The 23350-nt window shown below is 34.8% G+C and overlaps 1 protein-coding gene across 1 annotated transcript in view; it reads right to left on the bottom strand.

The window, feature by feature from the left end:
• Window positions 1-23350, bottom strand: part of LOC126750748 (serine/threonine-protein kinase PAK 1) — a 33175-nt gene that overhangs the window by 5233 nt on the left and 4592 nt on the right. The window lies entirely within an intron of this gene.

Below are 23350 nucleotides of genomic sequence, written 5' to 3' on the forward strand. Positions count from 1 at the left end.
GTTATAAAGCAATAGCTTTTTATCATTAATACCAAAATGAAAAAAACAGCTGACTTGATTATTGCCATTAAACGTCAATGCGTTTCAACAAAATGAAAAACAGCTGATTTTATTTTTGCCATCATCATTAATTGCCATTATTTTTACAAGAATATAATGAGTTTCATAACTTTTTCGTCTAGTAAAATATTACTAAATTTCTGTGCCTAACAGCTTTCATTACTAAGAAGCTGCTGTAGTATTGAAGCAAAAAGCTATGCGCTTAGTAAATATATATATGTATGTAAATGCTTATATGCAGGTCGCGGAAATTCCAGCGCTAACTAGTAGTATAGCTCGATAATTTTTACAATAAAGCAACGTGTATTTGCATTGTTATATTTTATTATTGTGTGTCAATAATTTACACAACCGCAGCATATACTATAGTATACTATTTACTAAGTAATCGCTTACAGTGTGCTACAAATTATTGGGTATACAGTTTTTTAAACAGTGGATTTAAAAAACAAACTGCGTTAAAAATTTGATACTAATTAAGGAGCAGGTCTAAATAAGAATTTTTTAATTAGTTTAGTTTTGGTAACTCAAACTCCATATATTATTTAAGAATAAGTTTACATTCTTCGATCGGTCAAATGGGGATGGCATGGAATTTTAAAAAGAGCTGGAAACCATATAGCAGCTACATACTATAGAAGTTCAGTCTAAACAGGTTGTGTCGTAATTTTTATTAAAATAAAAATTATTAAAAGAAAATGTAATTAGAAAATATTTATATCATTATCAAGGGGGGCCCATTCAGCTAATACCAAAAATGGCAAATGGGGTTGGTGATGCGAATATATAGCCTATCCCTCCCAAACGTCAACCTCACCTTCGCGCGGTACCCCCTGTTCACTACGAACGAAACTCTGACGACCGAGTAAAGGCGGTATAACCTTAGCACCTGTAAGGAGGAAATTCCTACGCCATTGCCTGCCTAGAGACGAAACCGGCAGCGCCGGAACTAGGCTCGGATGCAGAAGGCTAATCACCTACTCATCTTAAACCCTCTGATTACCGAAACCGAAATAAACAAAGTTAAGATTAAGAACGATAAATTGATGACGAACTTTGCGCTAATTTTAATCTTGTTATAGGAGGAACACTATTCAATCATAAACGCGTCCACAAAATACTTGGACATCTCCAGATCGAATGACTGAAAATCAGATTGATCACTTAGCAATAAGTCGTAAATGGCGCGGTTCCCTTACGGACACGCGGAATAAACGTGGAGCTGATATTGCAAGTGACCATCATCTCCTAATTACGTCAGTCAGACTCAAAGTTGCGGCAGTTAGCGACTCGAAAAAGAAGATACAGAAAAATTTGACGTAGAGAAACTGAAAGATGCATCCACCTGCGCAAGGTTTATCGAATCGCTAAATGCATCTGGCGAAACAGAATACACTATAACTAGCGACTGGAGGGGTATAAAACAAACTTTCCTAAAAGCAGCGGAATATTGTATTGGATTCAAAGAATATAAACGAAAATCCTGGATCTCAGACTACACATGGAGGTTAATAAACGAACGTAGAGAAATAAAAAATCAGTTAAATTCCGCTAAGACGAGATCCGCCAAGGCGGCACTACAGCACACCTACAGCAAAACCGACAAGCTGATAAAGAAAAGCGCGAGAACGGATAAACGAATCTGGAGTGACAATTTAGCTGGAAAAGCGCGGAAACGTACCGCACTCGTGACCTGTATCAAACGATACGGCAACTGACAAACGCAACATTCAAAACCGCCAAACCGCTAAAAGATGAAGATGGCAAACTGACAACGGCCAAAGATAAGCAGACTACCATCTGGGAGCGTTATTATGAAAAATTGCTCTCACCAACTTCGTCGGAGGCTATTCAGTCATGCGGTTGCCAACGTCACATACCACGACGTAACATTCACACCTCGTACCCGAATGAGACGGAGATAATGACTGCTATCAGAGAATTAAAGAACAACAAAACTCCTGGGCCGGATAACATCAACCCAGAACTCCTAAAAGCTGATCCTCAGACGACTGCGCGGATACTGTTTCCTCTACTCAAAGATATTTGGGCCTCAGAAAAGATACCAGACGAGTTGAAAGAAGATGTTATTACTCTTCTTCCGAAGAAGGGAAATTTATCGGAATGTAAAAATTGGAGAGGAATAACACTACTAAGTATGGTGAATAAAATAATAGCGCACATAATTCACAAAAGGTTATCTGATTCGCTGATGCATGGGCTACGTAAAGAACAAGCTGGTTTCAGACCCCATTGCTCATGTGTCGATCACATCAACACCTTACGAGTGATTGTAGAGCAGTCGGTAGAGTGGCGAACTCCTCTCTACCTTTGCTTTATCGATTTTGAGAAAGCGTTTGACACTCTCAAACATGATGCGATTTGGAAAGCCCTAGTATGCAAAGGAGTTCCGGAAAAATTAATTAACCTAATAAAACAGCTGTACTCAGGAGCTAGTTGTCGAGTAAGGTGTGGAAATATTTTAAGTAGCGGCATCCAAGTCAGGATTGGTGTTAGGCAGGGGTGCGTGCTATCTCCCCTTTTATTCAATTTGGTATTGGATTTGGTGATGCGTCAAGCATGTGCGACTAATAGAGGAATATCTTGGGGTTTAAGCGGTAGCCTTGAAGATTTGGACTATGCGGATATCTGTCTGTTGTCCCATAAATATTCGCACATCTCCTTGAAACTTGAAGCTGTTAGTGATCTCGCCGCACAAACTGGACTTAAAATTAATATAGCGAAGACAAAATTCATGCGCATCAACACAACCGAAACGCCAAACCTACAGATCGCTGGAACATGTCTCGAAGAAGTCGACGAGTTCTGCTATTTAGGTAGCATCATATCTAAAAACGGTGGATCAGCAGCCGATATACGAAACCGTATATCCAAAGGTCGCGCTGCCTTCGGAATGTTGGATAAAGTCTGGAGATCAACACATATATCCATACGTTCGAAGCTAAAAATATTCGATTCACGCGTGAAATCCGTTGTATTATATGACTGCGAGACGTGGAATATTGCAGCGAGTGTTTTACAATCGCTGCAATCCTTTTTTAATCGATGTCTTCGAAAAATTTTTCGGATATTCTGGCCTAACGTTATTAGCAATGCTAACCTCTGGACCGTAACCAAACAGCAACCGATCCATATCAAAATTCGACCTCGTAAGTAGAAATGGATCGCCACACTCTGCGAAAACCTCACGACGACATTAGCAGAACAGCGGTAGATTGGAATTCGCAAGGAAGCCGAAGACGCACGAGACCAGCCAACACCTGGAGACGGGAAGTCGAAGCAGAAGCACATAGAAGTGGGTATTCTTGGAGAGAAATTAAATATATAGCTGTAAATAAAATTAATTATAATTTGTTTATTGAGGCCCTATGTTCCACCTAGGAACTACGGGATATATACATATGTATGTATATCATTTTTATCAAATGTTTTCATTTACAATATTTCTAGTTTTTTAAGTAAAATACTATTTTTTGCTTCTATAGCAATTTTTTTATAGACAATTTCTTGCTAATTTTTCGATTAGAGTTTAACCTTTTAATTATAAGTTCATCAATAATATATGCAACTTGATTTTGAATGTTTGCCCAGTAGCTGTCAGTTTGTATAATTTTTTTCTTACAAATGCAAAGAAATTTGATTCTGATTTGATCGCACCATTGGCCTAGATAATAAACCACGCTAAATGTTGTGAAGATATCTCGTCAAGTGAAAAGGTTTTCCATAGAAGCACTTGATTCCTATCGCTATACAGACGGATAGACCAACGGCTCGTCATGCTGATCATTTATACATATATATACATACATACTTTACATGGTCTCCTAGATATCAATATGCAGAAGTCAAGCCCAGTCCAGTTTTACGCCTTGAACGCGTGCCAATGAATTTGTAGCAAAGCATATACCAGCAAAGTAGTGCAGAGAGCTCCAAAACAGCATATAGGAACATATTAACTAACATCGCTGGCTGTATAAATTTGTATATTTCCAAACAAATGATAAAACTCCCATAAAAGCGCTTCACATCATATATGGTAGGAATGTACAATACAAAAACAAAACGATTATTTTCACCAATTGCCGTTGAAGTTTTTTCCACTTTTATATGTACATATGTACCTATATATACTTATATACATACTATGTATTTGCAATGCCCTCAACTTGAGTCGGCTCATAGCTGATAAATATAATTATAACGCTGATAATTGACGCTGGTGACGCCGGTGCCGTTGTTATATGGGATATTACTACACATAGTTATACACATACAAATATACATAAAATGTTTATATGTTTGTACACAATGAACACATGAATTGGAGTGCTTTGCTTTAAATTTATATAACAAAAGGTTCGCAGTTTTCCAGCGCTTATTATTATTATTTTTTGTTATTATTGTTTTACAATTGAGTGGTTTATATTTTCGTGTTATACGTAATGATCACCAGGATGATATGATTTCTTAGTGTCGTTTCGGCCATTTTTAATATGTCATGATCTGTGATTTTTTTTCATTGTATTCAGTAATGTTTGCAATTTCATCATGGAAAGGTATACCATATGCAAGAACAACATTTACAAATTATACAATTTTATTATCAATATAATCGTTCTTCAATTGCAACTTTTTGTGCGCTTTTGTTATTTTATGATAGTCATAATCGTTCACCTGTGCTCGCTATTCGTCAAATGTTGAAAATTTTAAGCAGACATACACACTCTTTACATAATGTTCAAGTGCCAATAAGACAAAGAATTGCTCAAAGTAATGAAAAAAAAACTTTGTCGATTTCAAAACTTCTCAAGAATTGGGACAGTCCCAAACCACAACCTGACGGATTTTGAGAAAGGATTTGAGCTTGCATCCGTATTAAATTGTTCTCACTCAAGAACTAAAGCCATTGGGCCACCGTAAACGTTGTGAATTTGCTGATTTTGCCTTGCAACAATTTGAAAACGATAACGATTTGTTTAAGATAATCACCTTCTTCGATGAGGCTCACATTCATCTGAGTGGTCCGGTAAATAAACAAAACTGTCGATGCTGGTGCGAAGAAAATCCATAAATTATTTATGAATAACCATTACATTCACCTAAATTGACAGTTTGATGTGGTTTTTAATCTGGTGGAATAATCGGTCCATACGTTTTTCGAAATGAAGCTTATGACACCGTTACTGTCAATGAAGAGTGATATATGTAGATGATAACCAACTTTTTATGGCAGCATTTGGAAGAAGTTGATCTTTACAACATCTGCTTCCAACAAGACGGGGCTACCTGCCACACAGCACGTTTTAGAAATTGTGAAATTGAATGACCTCCAAGAAGTTGTGATTTAACACCATTAGTTTACTTATTATGGGGTTATTTGAAGTCATTGGTCTTTAGAAATAAACCAGACTCATGCTTTGGAAGTCAACATTGAACGGAACGTGCTATTCATGACATATTACTTGATTTAATGGAAAAAGTACTCGAAAATTGGGTTCATCGGGTTCGTTTGTGGAATGTATGTATGTATGTTACGATATACGGATTCGACTTGAAGCGCTGTGGAGATTTCATATTTTAAATTTGATCCAATCTTTGTAAGTACTAGAGTCTTCTTCTTCTTTATTGGCGTAGACACCGCTAACGCGATTATAGCCGAGTTAACAACAGCGCGCCAGTCGTTTCTTCTTTTCGCTACGTGGCGCCAAGCGAAGCCAGGTCCTTCTCCACTTGGTCCTTCCAACAGAGTGGAGGTCTTCCCTTCCTCTGCTTCCCCCGGCGGGTACTGCGTCGAATACTTTCAGAGCTGGAGTATTTTCGTCCATTCGGACAACATGACGTCGTATAGCTCATCGTTCTATCGAATGCGATATTCGCCGTGGCCAACGCGCAAAGGACCATAAATCTTTCGCAGAACTTTTCTCTCGAAAACTCGACTCGGCACCATATCGCAGGACGGGAATTATGAGTGACTTATAGAGTTTGGTTTTTGTTCGTCGCGAGTGGACTTTACTTTTCAATTGCCTACTCAGTCCGAAGTAGCACCTGTTGGCAAGAGCAATCCTGTTTTGGATTTCCAGGCTGACATTGTTGGTGGTGTTAATACTGGTTCCTAAATAGACGAAATTATCTACAACTTCAAAGTTATGACTGTCAACAGTGACGTGGGAGCCAAGTCGCGAGTGCGACGACTGTTTGTTTGATGACAGGTGATATTTCGTCTTGCCCTCGTTCACTGCCAGACCCATTATCTGTGCTTCCTTGTCCAGTCTGGAGAAAGCAGAACTAACGGCGTGGGTGTTGAGGCCGATGATATCAATATCATAGAGTAGAGGTCACAAATAGGACAGTCAGCTACCATAGTTGATCAATTACTACAGCGAAAATCGTATATCAGCCAAAAACAACAACTAAAATTTAAGTCTTACACGCGCTAATATAGTTATTGGCTATTTCGCAATTTTCGACTTAAAAAATTGATGAAATCAGTTCATACGTTTTCCTGACTTCCATATGGCCACTACAATCTTCTTTCCGATGTTCTGGTTAAGTATACCTGTTGAAAAATTTTGCTTGATGACGAATATGGAATTCATGGGCGATATTTTTTATTATAAATGTTTGGAGGCTATTGCAAGTATTTCTACACCTTTGGTTTTTACATATAGCGCGGGTAAATAATATTTGACTGCATTTGATCTTACCCCTGCTTTAACTGCTTTTTAAATATTTTATTATTTGGTCTTAAAATGTTTTACTGATGATGACAAAAGCTTTGCTTATCTACCTATTTCCTATATGAATATTTATGCAAATATTTTTTTCCCTTCTAGGCAACTTTTGATAAACTTACTGTACACATTCATTTTATGTTTCAATTGTATAAAATCCAATATCAATAATAACATGACAAAGTGGATTTATTCTTTTTCAAACATATCTACTATTAGTACAAATAATGGCAGCGGAAATATTAAAAACTTGAATAATGATCTAGACCAGGCCTGTCCAACATACGGCCCCCGGGCCACCATCCAGCCCGCATAGGTCCTTCATCCGGCCCGCCATCTCTTACCGTCTTTGGGCATCCCAGTTGTATAGGCCTGAAACACGTGATGGATAAAGTAGTGCAGACAGTTAATTTTATACGCGCAAGAGGGCTTAACCACAGACAGTTCCAGGCTTTTCTGGCTGATGTCGGTTCAGATCACGAAGACATTGTATACTTCAGTCGCGTTCGCTGGCTCAGCAGAGCAGCCACACTAAAACGATTCGATTCTATTCCCTGCTGGACGACTTAAAGATTTTTCTTGGCAACAAAGACCAAGAAATTACTTTCCTTACTGATGAGGAGTGGTTGGCTGATCTGGCTTTCCTGGTTGATATAACTAAATATCTTTCTGACCTTAACTTAAAACTACAAGGGAAAGACCAACTATGCACACAGTTATACGAACACGTTCTAGCTTTCACAAAAAAGCTTTTATTGTTGGAAAAGCAGCTGGAACAAAAGCAGTTGATTCATTGGGAGACCTTATCTACAAACAAGTAAGGAAGGGCTAAGTTCGGGTGTCACCGAACATTTTATACTCTCGCATGATAAAGTGATAATCATTATCCGTCATTTACATATTTTTCAAATACCGTATTTGTGTAAAGTTTTATTCCGCTATCATCATTGGTTCCTAATGTATACAGAGAAGGCATCAGATGGAATTCAAAATAGCGTTATATTGGAAGAAGGCGTGGTTGTGAACCGATTTCACCCATATTTCGTACATGTCATCAGGGTGTTAAGAAAATATTATATACCGAATTTCGTTGAAATCGGTAGAGTAGTTCCTGAGATATGGTTTTTGGTCCATAAGTGGGCGAGGCCACGCCCACTTTCAATTTTTAAAAAAGGCCTGGATGCAGCTTCCTTCTGCCATTTCTTCCGTAAAATTTAGTGTTTCTGACGTTTTTTGTTAGTCGGTTAACGCACTTTTAGTGATTTTCAACATAACCTATGTATGGGAAGGTGGGCGTGGTTATTATCCGATTTCTTCCATTTTTGAACTGTATATGGAAATGCCTGAAGGAAACAACTCTTTAGAGTTTGGTTGACATAGCTATAGTAGTTTCCGAGATATGTACAAAAAACTTAGTAAGGGGCGGGGCCACGCCAACTTTTCCAAAAAAATTACGTCTAGATATGCCCCTCCCTAATGCGATCCTTTGTGCCAAATTTCATTTTAATATCTTTATTTATGGCTTAGTTATGACACTTTATAGGTTTTCGGTTTCCGCCATTTTGTGGGCGTGGCAGTGGGCCGATTTTGCCCATCTTCGAACTTAACCTTCTTATGGAGTCAAGAAATACGTGTACCAAGTTTCATCATGATAACTCAATTTTTACTCAAGTTACAGCTTGCACGGACGGACGGACGGACAGACGGACGGACGGACAGACAGACATCCGGATTTCAACTCTACTCGTCACCCTGATCACTTTGGTATATATAACCCTATATCTGACTCTTTTAGTTTTAGGACTTACAAACAACCGTTATGTGAACAAAACTATAATACTCTCCTTAGCAACTTTGTTGCGAGAGTATAAAAAGCAAGATACCCTGGATTTTGACAAGTACGTGCTGATGTTACAAAGATTAAGGAACGAGTTTGACGACAGATTTGCAGACTTCAAATCACAAACTCCCTGCATGAAAGTATTTCAAAATCCATTTGATGTTGAAATTGAAGGCGCTGCGCAGAGTTTACAGCTGGAGTTAATAGAATTGCAAAGCAGCTCTCATCTAAAAACAGCATATAATAATTGTCTTCCAAACTTAATTGAATTTTACAAAAAGTATATTACACCCAGTCAATACCCAAACCTTACTAAGCTGGCTATTCAACATATTTCTTTATTTGGTAGTACATATGTTTGCGAGCAGCTGTTTTCTCGGATGAAATTTAACAAATCAAAAACCAGATCATCTTTATTAGATAGTCATCTTAAAGGCATTTTGCGCATAGCCACTTCTAAAACTCCAGCTCACATAGATGCGCTGTGCAAACAGAAAAAATTTCAGACATCTCATTAATTAGATTTTAAGAATAAGAATATCTTTATATGCTAAGGCCATAGTTACATTAATAATAATATATTAAGATTTATGTGATGTTGCTTATTCTAAATAAACAAATATACCAAAACTGAGGGTCATTTTATTTTTTTTTTTTGGCCCGCTACGGTTATGAAAATGCTAAACCTGGCCCTTCACAAAATTATGTTGGACGGGCCTGATCTAGACCATTGGCCACAAGAAAGATATCACCCAATCTACTAAAAACTCTTCCGACAAATTCAACGGTCCCATTTGTACAGAAATCTTTACTAGTACATATATTAGTATGAAAAGCTACATTTTCAGTTCAGTTTAGTCAAGCAGTTAATAAAATATTATCGAAATTAGTATAACTTGATTTGCACTTTATGTCTTTTTTATATACCAACTGAAAAAGAACCTAATACGAGGGCTGCTATATATATTCTGGCCTAGGGCAACACTAAGTGTTGCCAGGTGCAATCTGACATTTCCATTGGAAAGTTTGACATTTTTTAGCTTAACATCACTCAGAACGTTTTGTCATTTAATCGTGAATTGTTTTATTTACAGGGAATTAAAAAATTCATCTCGGCCAAAAAATGGAATTAACTCGTGAACATTTTCGTGCGATCATTTTTCACAACTTTCGACGTGGATTATCACGACAAGAGTGCATCGATGAACTAAAATCTTTGTATGGCTATGAAGCACCATCCTATAGCAATGTGAAAAACTGGTACAACGAATTCAATCGTGAACTGATAATGCAAGACCGTCATGTAACATACCTTCAGATAGAGGCATGCCTATGCATTTCTCCCACCAGCATACATTCGATATTGCATGAACACCTGGCCGTAAAAAAGGTTTGTTCTCGTTGGATCCCGCACAATTTGACAATTGCTCAAAAAAAGGCTCGTGTGGATTGGTGTAAAGAAATGCTGAAAAAATACGATCGCGGTGCTTCAAAAGACGTTTATAAGATCGTCACAGACGAATCATGAATCTATGCGTATGAGCCCGAAACAAAACAGGAATCAACAAAAAAAAATAAAATAAAAAAAATAAATAAATAAAAAAAAAAAAAAAAAAAAAACATTTTCGTTGATAAATATGCCTATTTACATTATTAGGCCAGAAATATATATAGCAACCTACGTACCTAGTCATTTTTGGCATTTAAATGTAAGTACTTTCAAACCAAAAAGTAATTTTCAGTCGCAAAATCAAGGGCTGCAAATTTCTGTTTTTTGTACTACTACTTATGAGCAAAACATAGTAAGACTTTATTCATAATTTTAAAATTCTTAATTTATTCTTTAAAATCTATCTCTTCCCCTCAATGTAATCCACCTTGGCAACAACTAGACTTGTGCCAACGTTTTTTCCAATCCTCGAAACAGTTGTTTTAGCGATTCATGGTTAATGTTTTCAATTGCCTCAAAATGGTTTTCCCGGAGCGGTCGTATGAGTTTGCTGAATAGCCAGAAGTCAACCGGAGTTAAGGGGTTATGAGTAGTCAGAATTTTCAAAAAATTATTTTTTTTTTTTCATTTTCGTTAAATGTAATATCTTAAAAGTATTCTCTGAAAATTTCACGTTGATCCGATAATTAGTTTTTGAGTTATTCGACAAATAACAAAGAGGGCTCTGGTACTTCAAAGTGTGAAACTTCGAACGCGTTTTTCTCAAAACTATGTTTTTTGAACTGGTGACAACTGTAACTCGAAAACCGCTCAGTAGATTTTAATGATTTATACAGCTTTTAGAATACATAATAAACTCGGGCCTGATTTTTTTTTTATTAATTTCGACTGTTGATTTTTTTCCCAAAAATTTAGACAAAAATTTCCTAAGGCCGCCATTTTGTTAATTTTTGAAAAAAAAAATCCTTCGATCCGGCCCGAGTTTATCTATTTATAAAACTATTTTTTTTTTGTTCGATTGATTTTAGATGAATTTCCAAGGACTTATGGTTGTCAGCGCAAGTACCTTTTTTTGGAACTGGGTCAACACAAACAACTGTAACTTTGGAAATAAATTTTTTTTTGAAATTTTCGTGACTTCAAGTCAACACATTCTATAATAATGCCATATTACTATTACTTTTGTAAAATAACACGATTTAATAGCAAAAAAAAAATCTGAAAATTCTCATTTCTTCGTGCCTATGACTACCCCTAACCCCTTAAATCAGGCAATAGTAGGTCGCGGAACGATATCAATTGAAAGTTAGCGAAAAACTCACGAAGAATCAATGCAGTCTGCGACGGTGCATTATTGTGGTGCAAAAACCAAAATTAATCGACCCGTAATTCCGGCCTTCTTCTACGAACAACTTCACGCAAACGACACATAACACTCAAAAAGTATTTCTTGTTGACAGTTTGGCCTGTCAGAAGGAATTCGGAGTGCACCCAACGATAATCGAAGAAAACTGTTTTTGACCTGCTTTGAAGTTGCATGTACTGTTTTGGCTCACCTTTGCACGATATTAAGCCGATTGATCGTCTGTGTCAAGGGTCGTAAACATAGATCCAAGACTCATTGCCTCATTGTTAACATGACGCTGCTTTTTCGAAAAAACTTAGTGATTTCGGAACCAATCGTGCTTTCACTTTTCTTAAGCCCAAATGATCTTCCAAAATGGCTTTCACTGATCCTTCCGATATTCCAACGATTCCAGTAAAATCTCTGACTGTTAATAGTCGATTATCAAGCACCAACTATTTTACTTCATTGACGTGTTGATCATCAGTTGATGGTGATGGCCGTCCTGGACGTGGTTCGTCGTCAACACGTTTTCGACACTCTTTGAATAGTTTGTACAAATCAAAAAAACTTAGTCGCGATATACATTATTTACTATAGAAAGACAAGCGTATACTAAACAGTATTTTAAATTAAAAAGTCTTACTATTTTTTGCCTACAGTCGTATATATGTACATATGTATATTTTGCTACAACGAAGAGGTAACTCCCAAGACAGAAAGTTATTTTTAATAATTGATAAAAGCTATAATACCCTTCACAAACATAAAAGATTATCTCGATATTGATCGGTCAACTTGAATGGCAGCTGACAATTTATTTGAAAATTTCAACGATGTTCTGCATAATAATCTATTCCCAATTAGTAAGGATATTTTGTCAGAGTTTCCCAAATAAGAACTCGATTTTGATAGTTAAATTTTGTATGGCAGCTATAGGCTATGATGGACTGATAACGGCGGTTCCGACAAATGAGCAGCTCGTCTGGCTAATCATTACTGTATAGAAACAGGATATAGGATATCCAACGTTTCCTTATGTGTGTTACAAACCGTAGTCAAGGTGGCAAACTAAATTCGATTTACATCTTGAGAATATAAAAACACTTATTCGAGTTAAGTATTTTGTAGAATAGTCCACAGATTATGTACGATATGCATTTTGTGTAAATATTTTGTAAAAACTACATAAAATAATAAGGTTTAAGAAATAAAATATATGTATAATCTTGATGAGTACTTTTCAAAATTTATATTGGTTGCAACAGCATGTCACGTTGAAGATCATTTCATCGACTTCGTTTGAGTCGGATTAAAATTGAATTGAATTTTACACTATGCTACCTAAAATTCTTTTGCGCCGAGTTCACAATCGTAGTCGGCTTAAGTGTTTAGGTAGAATGGAGAAAGCAATACAATCCATTTACACTGTCTGCAATTAAAGCGTAAATTACCCTGTGGCATTGCTTATCTATTTTACTACCGCTGTGTACCATTTGTCTACCATTTAAATATATGTATTATATTTGAATATATGTTGATGTGTGTATGTATGCATAAGTAATCCGTATATTCGTTACATTTTAGCTGTCAGACACCGTGTAACACATTCTTTGACCAAGCGTACTAAAGTACCGAGGATGTGGTACCTGTATGAATGAAATAATGTACGAGTATGTATGTATATGGTTAATCCTCCATACAAATTGTTGTACTGTGTGTCTACATGCTGAAAACAATTAATTCTGTTTGTTGAATATAAATACGGCGAATTTTTTGAGGCATTCTCACAGGTGACCTTTTTAAACACATTACATGTGTGTAACATGTGATATTTTATTTTGCTTAGTATATTACATTATTACTTTACTTACACATGTAGACAATACAGACGCACAACTACAGCCAAAATGTTAGGAACGACTTTTCATCACTCTCATTAGATAAATAAAAATATTTAAAATTTTTTCAGTGCAATAAATACTTATGCAATTCATGTTGTATTACGTATGTACTTATCATAAAACAGAAGTAAGTACATACATATGTACATATATGTATATATTTATTACACCGGTGCTTGTACAAAATTTATTTTTCAAAAGTCAATATATGTATGTATAAACAAATTTATTTCTTTTAGGTAATAACATATGATGTTGAATGTTTCCGTTATATAACGTTCCATCGATTAAATTCCGAAAGCACATACATAAGACACATACACATGTACTTATGTATACACACATAGAACTAACAACAAACTATCTAATTTCAAAACTCTTATCTATTGCAGTCTGCATTTCATTGTTATTGTGTTACCAACACTAACCAAACATACCTAGATCAAAGTGCGGTTAGTACTCGCCATAGTTGTACATATGTACATATGTATGTATATACACATATACATATTTTATAAGTGTTATTTTTATTTTAAGTCTTAAATTGAAATTAATAGCGACTTATCAGTGTCCTTATCAATTTTATTGCAGATATTGACGACTGATTAGAGTGTGCGAGAAATGCAAGAAAGAGCCACTATGGTGAATGATTTAATATACAAACGATTTTCTACTAAAAATACATAAGAATAAGTGCAAACACATGAAAAGTCACATGTTTAAGGAATTGTAAGGAATTTGTAGATATTTTCTACACTTTTGGTTCTTTGGTAAATAAAAAAAAAAAATAATCGAAAAAGAGAGCACATAGCGTACTAAATATTGAGCATGAGCAGCAAATATAAAGCTGAATAAATATTTGAAGTCAAAAATGCAGCTGAAACTCAACTGAACGCAATCCAAACAAAAGAAGCACATACAAAAACTTACGCTACGAGGTAGGGTCAATTCTAAAATGTGTGTTTTAGTTTTATTTTCACATTTTAGTAGAATTTAAAGTTTTTCTATCTTAAATCGGAGGTGTATTTTAAAGTTCACCAATTCAATTTCATCTGACAAACCACTGAGGGGGCATGCTCAGGAAAAGAAATCTGACAGGAAAATATTTAGTATAATGGCTCAAAATTCTTAAACCTCTACTATATCTCCTGAATATGCAAATCGGCAATATATATGCATAGCATTAAGATAATTTATTTTTTCTTGACTGTTTCGATTGATCATAGTTTGTTAAAAACGGATATATTGAAAAAGTTGGAAGTAAAAACCAACAAGAGATCTCTGTACAGAATTCTTTGACCTAACAAAAACATTTTTTTAACGAAAATATGGTTTTATTTTTGCGCTTTCCATCAAATATTTTAGCAACGAGGCACTTTTTAAGTTTGAAATAAATGAAATAATAGGAAACAGTCGCTGGCCACCAAAAGTGCGCATAGCGCAAGCAATTCCTTCAATTTATCGGCCGTATTACAAACAAATAGGAGGAAGCTGAATGAGTCAACCATAGAGAGAAATGCATCCTCACAAAATATGATTAAGTTAATATTTTGGAGTTTTTACTGAGGCTATTTTATTTTACCTGTGATACAAGTTTTCTGATTTATTTTTGTGTCGGAAAATCAACACTGTATATTTAATATTTTTAACTTAAATTAGTAATTAAAAATCTTGATTTTTAAAAAATCACTTCTATTACATGAAATATGTGAAGTTTATAATTTTTTGAGTTTGAGTGATGAATAATTTTGGTTGTAGGTTTATATGGCAAATAAATACGTGCTTTAATATTGTCTCTTTTGTATTTTGTTGATTAATATTTCCGAAAAATTAAAGCTATCAAACGCAAAAACCGCAACCGAAAGCGAAGTCAATATTTATACACTTTTAACTCACAATTCCTCTGAAGCTTTGTGAGGAATTTCTTTGTTTCCCCAAATGCTCATAATGTGTGTGATTACATATGCATGCATGTACATACATATGTATGCACATAGCAGTATATACATACATACATATATAGGAAGTGCACATACATATGTGTTTACATAAATTCGCATTACTGTAATAAAATTTCATACATAAATACATACATACATACATATATAGTATGTAGTCACAAAAAAATAATAGTTTTGGTTTAGATTTTTGGACAATTTCTTAAAGCTTTAAAATTAAAGCTGAAAAATGTTTTCCACGAAAAACTGAAATCTGCTAACGGTGATTAAATATGAATCAATAAAAATATCAAATTACCAAAGGATAACAAGAAGCCAAAGACCGAGCTTCTGAAGAACGGCTATGAAAGCTTATATTAAGGATTTATTTGCATTACATAACAAGTTACATACCTTACAGAAACCTAAATAGGTACACAGGTACATAACTCTTCCGCAGACGAACAAGTTTTTTAAATATAGCAACGGACTTAACCTCGGGCAAGCATTCACACACATTTATGTATATATGTACATATGTATATATTTACATATGTGAACATGTATCCACGCATGACCGAGTGTATACTTAAGCATGAATGTTTAAATTCGACTTTTACTCTTGCACTACTTCAAATGAAATGTGAAGAAATGAAATGAAACGGAACAAAACAATATACGCGAAAGCTACATATGTACATACATATGTATGTACATATCTGTGAATGCATGTATGTATGTACATATACGAAATGCTAATCAACGTTGAGGCTAAATAATTCACACCCAAAAAACAACAACAATAACAACATAACATTAACGACGATACAGCAGCTATAATAAAAGCAGTTTTACTTTACGGCGAAGATGGCAGCCAACAAAGCAGCTAAAGCAACATTAGCAATCCGACTAATGCACTGAAGCAACCAGAAGTAATAGTAATAGTAACAACAACAGCACAAAGCCGTGGCAATGGCAAGCAGTGACAGCAACCAAGAAAGAACAACAACAGCACACATTACAAAAGCAATAAATAAAAAAATAAAACAAAAATACAAAATGCGTTGTCGGCGTCAACAGCAACAACAACATTTGATAGAGCAGACTACCGATCAACCCACCAATGATTAGTCCGAGACACCAACAGACCAACAACTGGAACGGCAGCAAAGGCCAAAGGAAAATCAGAAGAAGAAAAAATTATGGAAACAAAAACAATAACATAGACAAAGCGGCAATAACAAAATTAAATGCAAATAAGTGAAAAAGAAAAATATTAGCAGCAACAACGAAATCGACAGCGCCACGGTGTGGCGATTTAAAAATCGAAAATAACCAACCCATGGATATTAACAAGTTTACGGCGTTGCATTACCGACTGACTGACTGACTCTGAGTGACGGGCAGCGGCACAAAAGTGCACAGGCTATTACAAACATACACACTATTTGTTGCTTGCATGCTTGTGTATAGCGTGTCTGTAAAAGCGTGCAAGATTAATACAATATTTTATGCATACATACATACATATAAATATGTACTGTATATATATGTAAATATGTACACATGTAAGTGGATGTTAACACTCATGCAGAGATTAACGCTTGCGCTGAGTTGGAAATGCACATTCATTCACTTTGCGTCGCGATTATGGCAATAATATTTAATAGTGTATGAGAAAAATAGTTGTACTTAAATAGCAGACAACAATAACAACAAAGAAAACATTTTTAAAAATAGCTTCCAGAAATTCGTAAATAGGCATACACTCACAAAACGCAGCTTAAAAGCGAGCCATTAAGATTACAACATACGCATATGTGCAAACACATTTACACAATTACCCGTTAAGTAAGCAGCCGAAATGCAATAAAAAATCAAGTCAAGGTCAACAAACTGTGGTCGCTTGCTTAACATATTTTGTCAATACTTTCCTACATAAGTTAGGTTAAAAAGAACATGTAGTACATATGCACACTTAAGTATACTTATGCTTTCACAATGTCACATATAAAAAAATCTTAAATAATTTTCAAGTTTTTTTATATTCAAGAAGAGAAAGAGTATACATATGTACATATATTGAAACACTTTGGAAGATTCTTTATATCGTCGGAGACCAAGTATATAGAAGAAGTAAGAATATCTATTATAATGAACAGTATGGCGAGTCGGTTTAGCCAAGTTCGTCTTTTAATCCGTCTGTCTGTATATATACATTTGCTCGTTAACCACTCCCTCAGTTTTTGAAATGTCGATCTGAAATTTTGCACACTCGCTTTTCTTCCCAAGCATATATTCATACACATTTGTACTATACATACATATGTATGTATGTCGGACAATTATAGCATGTACTACTTGATCAAATTGAAAGATGAATTTTTAATTTATTCTTCGCGTGTTTTTCGAATCGGTAAATTTTTTTTCTGTAAGTAGGTAGTACTGTTAGTGACATCTATGCTAAATTTCAAGTCAAAATATTCATTAGAATTTCAAATAGGCGTCGTTTTGTGAGGCTCTAAAAGTGAACTCCTTGATTTTTACTATGTCTGAATTTATTGAACAAAGAAGTGCTATAATGCACCATCTCATACCGCATTCGCCGGAATTACTTTCGTGTAACTTCTGGCTATTCAGTAAAATCACATGACCACTCCGAAGACACCGTTTTGACTCAATTGAGGGTATAAAACTGAATCGAAGAAAGCTTTGATGGCCATTACGACCGAGTGCTATGATGACTGGAAAATTCGTTGGCATAAGTGTATTGCAGCGGGAGGGGATTACTTTGAAGGAAATGAAATGAACAAAATTCACCTTTCAATTTGATCATAGTAATATGTAAGTATGTACGTACATACATATATATGTAGCTGTCATAAAACTGGATCGTTTAAAATAAAGTCCATGTATTGAAAACTTTTTTATTTGACAAGATATCTTCACAAAATTCGCCATAGATTATTGTCCAAGGCAACGCAATAATCTCCGAAGAAGGATCAGATGGGGCAACTATAGCATATACATATGTATGTAGCTGCCTTACAAACTGACAGATTACTGTGAGAAAAAGATCTTTTAATGAACTTTTATGTTATAAGATATACACCTGTGAAGAGTTTTTTAGCTTCGGTGCAGCCGGAATCAAAGTTTTTCCTTGTTTTTTATGAATACATAAAAATATATGTGTATGCAGAAACAATCCACAAACAATCTTTGCACAAATGCTTTATAATACATAACATGTAAGGTATGACTCATGACTCATCGGTTTTTAATGCACGAAAACTTAATTGCCATGTTGGCCGGGGAAATGGGGTTGAAATGACACATAACATTGTTTGAAATTTGATAGTCACAACATGTAACCACCCCATTTAAATTAATATATATCATTAAAGGAAGCAAAGCTAAGTGAGCAATGCGTTTGAAGCTTATTATTATTATTTTTTTTTCATGGTAATAATTTAACTTTTTTTTATTTATGCAAAAATAATTCGAAAGTTTACTTGATTCCTGCGACAAATTAGCTTTCCGTTATTTTCGACGTTTGTAATAATATTTAGTATGTTGTTGTTGTAGCAGTAATGTATACCCTGTTTGAGTGGCTAGGCGCAAGTTAATTGTCATCGAAACACTCTAACCGGAGGTACAGGAAACGGACTTTTTCGACGGGTTAGGACCATAGGGAAAAGTATGTTAGATGAGTGGGATTCATTAGGTTTATTTGGTATGTCGAGGTCGATTCTAGAGAGTTGGGAGTTTAACCTGCTACAATATCCAGAACGAAGTTGGAGAAAAATCACTCTAGATTCACAAGGTAACACAAGCTCCTCGTTGCTGTTGTTATTGTAGCAGCAGAAAACATTCCTCAAGTAATTTCGAAGAATAGTGCCGAGGTGACAATCCTTGGCCGGATAAAAATCGATGTCCGTTCCGGTTACTTAGATCCGACTGTCGTGAAAACGACAAACTCTTCTTCTGTAAATTCTTTATAAGAATTTATTCTTTTTAATAGAACTTCAGCCATTGAATCACACAATGGCAAATTTCAACAAACCACAAAGATGCAGTACCTTTCAATTGGCAATAGAACTTAAAAAGTCCTGGGGCTTGCACTCAATATTTAAGATCGAAACAGTGACAGAAAATATTTCTGAAATAATTCCAAATATTGGTTGAGATGGCAGAACTTGTTCCGACATAAGCCCGTGTACGTTTCGGTTATACGAATCCGACTGATATGGGAACGGTGAAAGTTCATCTTTGGTTTGCTGGATATCGAGAATAGTTCTACAACAGATTTCATTAGTTCTCCAAGCAAGCATTCCACCAAATTCACGATTAGCAATGTTGAGAAAACTCTCTGTGAAATGTTGAGCGAATCCAATCAAAATTCATTCACCAATAACTGAGAAAGGTAAGAGTATAGCAAGAATAAATTTAATGTGATGCAGATACATTATTCTAGCTGAATTTAACATAATAATATGAAAATATTTGCCTGTCCTGAAATTTCAAAAAAAAAAATTTAAAATAAATCACTTGTTTAAGTTAATTATGAAAATACTCGTAAATATTTTCAAAATATCTCAATAGTTTAACGAATTGGGTTAATCAAATGGAAACAAACATAAAATCCATATACTTACATATGCATGTACTCATTAATACTTGTATATTTTGCTAATGTATAATCTGCGCGGACACAAATATATATGTATGTACATACATATGTATGTACGTATGTATGTATAGTACATCCATAAGTTGAACGTGATTCATGAATTTTTCCACTTAAACAGAGCTAAATTGAAATATTTTTGGTCAATTAGCGGATTTATTTTTAATAATACTGCTTTTCAAGTGTATATGTATGTTGTTATCATAATACAGTTTTTTGTACAAATTTGTTCACAATAGAAAAAGCGAGAAATGAACTGTTTTCTATAAAACAGTTTAGATAAACAAATAAGTTTATAAATTGTATTTAGTGTGCAAATACGTTCATGCATATTGCATGCACCCATACATACATACATACATATGTATATGGATGTATATTTGTCATTTGGAAGTTTGTTTGTTGGCTTGCTTTCCACTGAAATTTTGCAAATTAAATCCGGCTAAAAACTAAAATCAGCGAACACGTCTGAAATAGCAGCAACACTTGGTAGATGATGAGTAAAAGTGCCTCCGCAATGAGTGAATTAAAAACAACAACAACATTGACATAAATCATTGTAAATTTCACACACGTTTTAGTGGAAGCGATTGTGTACAAATTTGATTTGTATGGATGTGAGTAAAAGTGCAAACAACGCTTGTATGTAAATTATGTTCACAACATACAAACATGCACGCATACATATTTACATACATATATGTACATATAGAGATAGGTAAACGAACGTCCACGTGAATGCATTTTTCGTATTCACTCAAGTGTAGTTTCCCATCATGGAGATAAGGTGCCACTTAGATAGATAGACTCCTATGTATATAAGTATGTACTTACATTCGTATATAAAATTAAAGCAATCACCTTCGGTTTTATTGTTAATTATCCGTAAACAGCTGGCACACAACTGAGGCCAAGGAAATGAGCGCTTAGAATAATTAATATGAAAGAAATATATGTACGTAATTACAGCGAACAAATTCTTAAAGCATACTTAAATAAACGTTTTAATAACAAACTAAAAAAATAGGCAAAAAATCACAAATCACGTACGAATAGCAGCAAAAATTGAAATAACCAACAAGTATAAGTAAGTAAATAAACAAAAGAGAATCAAAAAGCAACAGACAGAACGTGAATGCCGGCCGCCATGGCCACCACAAGCGCCACGCCGCAAACACTCACACCACTTTGGGGAAGTATAAATGTCTGGCGAAAACGAAATTACACAAAACTTATTTGATTAAAAAAAGAGAAACGTAGAAGTCAGAGATGTCGACGAGTCACTCACTGGATGCCACGATTATTAGTGTTTAAGCATTTGCAGCTGATATTTTGTAGCATATACTATTTGCTGGCCCACTGCAGCTACACTTTCATAATTCACACAAACTTAACCTCATCTACCAGGAAAAGATGGCCGCAATGCATGGCGGATGTTTACATGTACCAAAAAAAGAGGTGATAGATATGCTTTAAAAAAAGAAATAATATTCGTATATTTTTTCATTTATATTGAAACAAAAAAGTACCCGGAAATTGTAAATAAACGCAAAATATTTAATTATTCATCAATATTTGTTTTGTCGCCTTCAAAGTAATCCTCACCAGTTGTAATACACTTATGCCAACGATTTTTCCAGTCCTCGAAACACTTTTCATAAGCACTTTTTGGGATGATGTCTTCGATCAACTGAAAATGGGATCTACGGAGCGGCAATTTCAGTTTGAGGAACAAGAAAAAAGTACACGGAGCCAAATCTGGTGGATACGGTGGTTGATCGATGGTACTCATTGAGTTTTGGTTTTGAATTCGGTCGCAATCATACTATTTTTGAAAAAAAAAAAAAAAAAACAAGAGCAAGAACCAAAAATATCCACCAAAAACGTTCAAACGGACTCGCGAGAGCTCTCCTGGTATGTCTCTATCACTTTCCTAACGATTTTCAAGCACCATATTCTTCACTTTTTTAATATTTTCATCATTTGAAGAGGTCGAAGGTTGCCCAGAACGAGGTATGTCTTCAACGATCTCCCAACTGTCTTTGAAGGCTTTGTACCACTCGTAGGCTTTTTTTGAATCAACGTAAGCCCTTTTCAAAACAAAAAAAAAATAGCAACGAACTACTGAAGTGTACCGACTTAAGCAGCTGCTGTAAACAAACTGGTTGACAGATTGCGCTAATATTTGGCATAGTAATTAAGGACAGTCTTACCAACATAGCAAAATACTTTGTTTTGAAATATCATTTGCCCTGAGAATTTAATTACAATTTCCGGGTGCTTTTTTGTCACAATGTATATACTTCTCTCATAGTGGCGGTCAGAATTACACAACGCTCGCTTTAGATTCTAGGCAACTGGCGTAAGTTTAACCGCATTTACCGAGTTTAAAATGAGTTAGTTTGGGAAAGTACAAGACCGAAGAATGTGAATGTACCGAAAAACAAGAAAAAATTTTAGATTTGACTGCACCTTCACACGTTGAAGTTTTGTTACAAGAACTTGGTATTGATATTACCTTAGCAGGGCAGCTATATACATACATATATGTATGCTACATTGATCAGATATCGGCGGTTTCGAAATTTCATTTTCACACTCGTCCTTTACTCCACAAAAAACTGCTCATTTATCGAAACCGCCGATATCTGACCATATCGCATATATACAGACAGACGGGCTTATACATGTACACACATATGTATGTATATGATATTATGTGTAGAACGGCCAAAGCCTGTGAACTAGATAAATGTTTTTTTGCAAGATCTAAATGCTTTGACATACAAAGGGTTTACGAATACTTTAAAACCTAGAAATTAGATTTTGATTATTAACATTTTAGTTGAAACATATTAAAAATAAGTGACAAACATTAAATATTTTTTCAAATAAGAAATTAGCTAATATAATAGTTAACGAATATACTTATGAGAAAAATCGAGCTCATAAAAATTCAAAAAAGAAACATATAATAAAACTGCGAACGTATTGTGGTTGCTGTTATTTGTGATATAACGATTTAACAGATAACAAAAAGTCTTTTACAGTTTTGCGTTGAACAAGAGTAAACTTATGTACATATACTATAATACACTTTTAAATATACATACACACATATATAACTTATCTAATCTGATATAACTTTACCTTTGCAGTATTTCTTTTATATTCAAGAACAAATTCGATTTACCTAATGTTTTGCTATGTAGAAGTGTCTTTAAGTTTGCGCTTAAAAAATCAATAGGGCCTTAAAACATTAACACCGCATTTGCTTAATATTCAGATTAAATAGTTGAAAGTACATAATTAATTATACTTCCGTAAATAGTTTAAAAAAATTGCAAACCCGCGTTGTTAGAAATTTATTTACAA

This window comes from Bactrocera neohumeralis, chromosome 2 (genome assembly GCF_024586455.1).
Source record: "Bactrocera neohumeralis isolate Rockhampton chromosome 2, APGP_CSIRO_Bneo_wtdbg2-racon-allhic-juicebox.fasta_v2, whole genome shotgun sequence".
NCBI classification, from domain to species: domain Eukaryota; kingdom Metazoa; phylum Arthropoda; class Insecta; order Diptera; family Tephritidae; genus Bactrocera; species Bactrocera neohumeralis.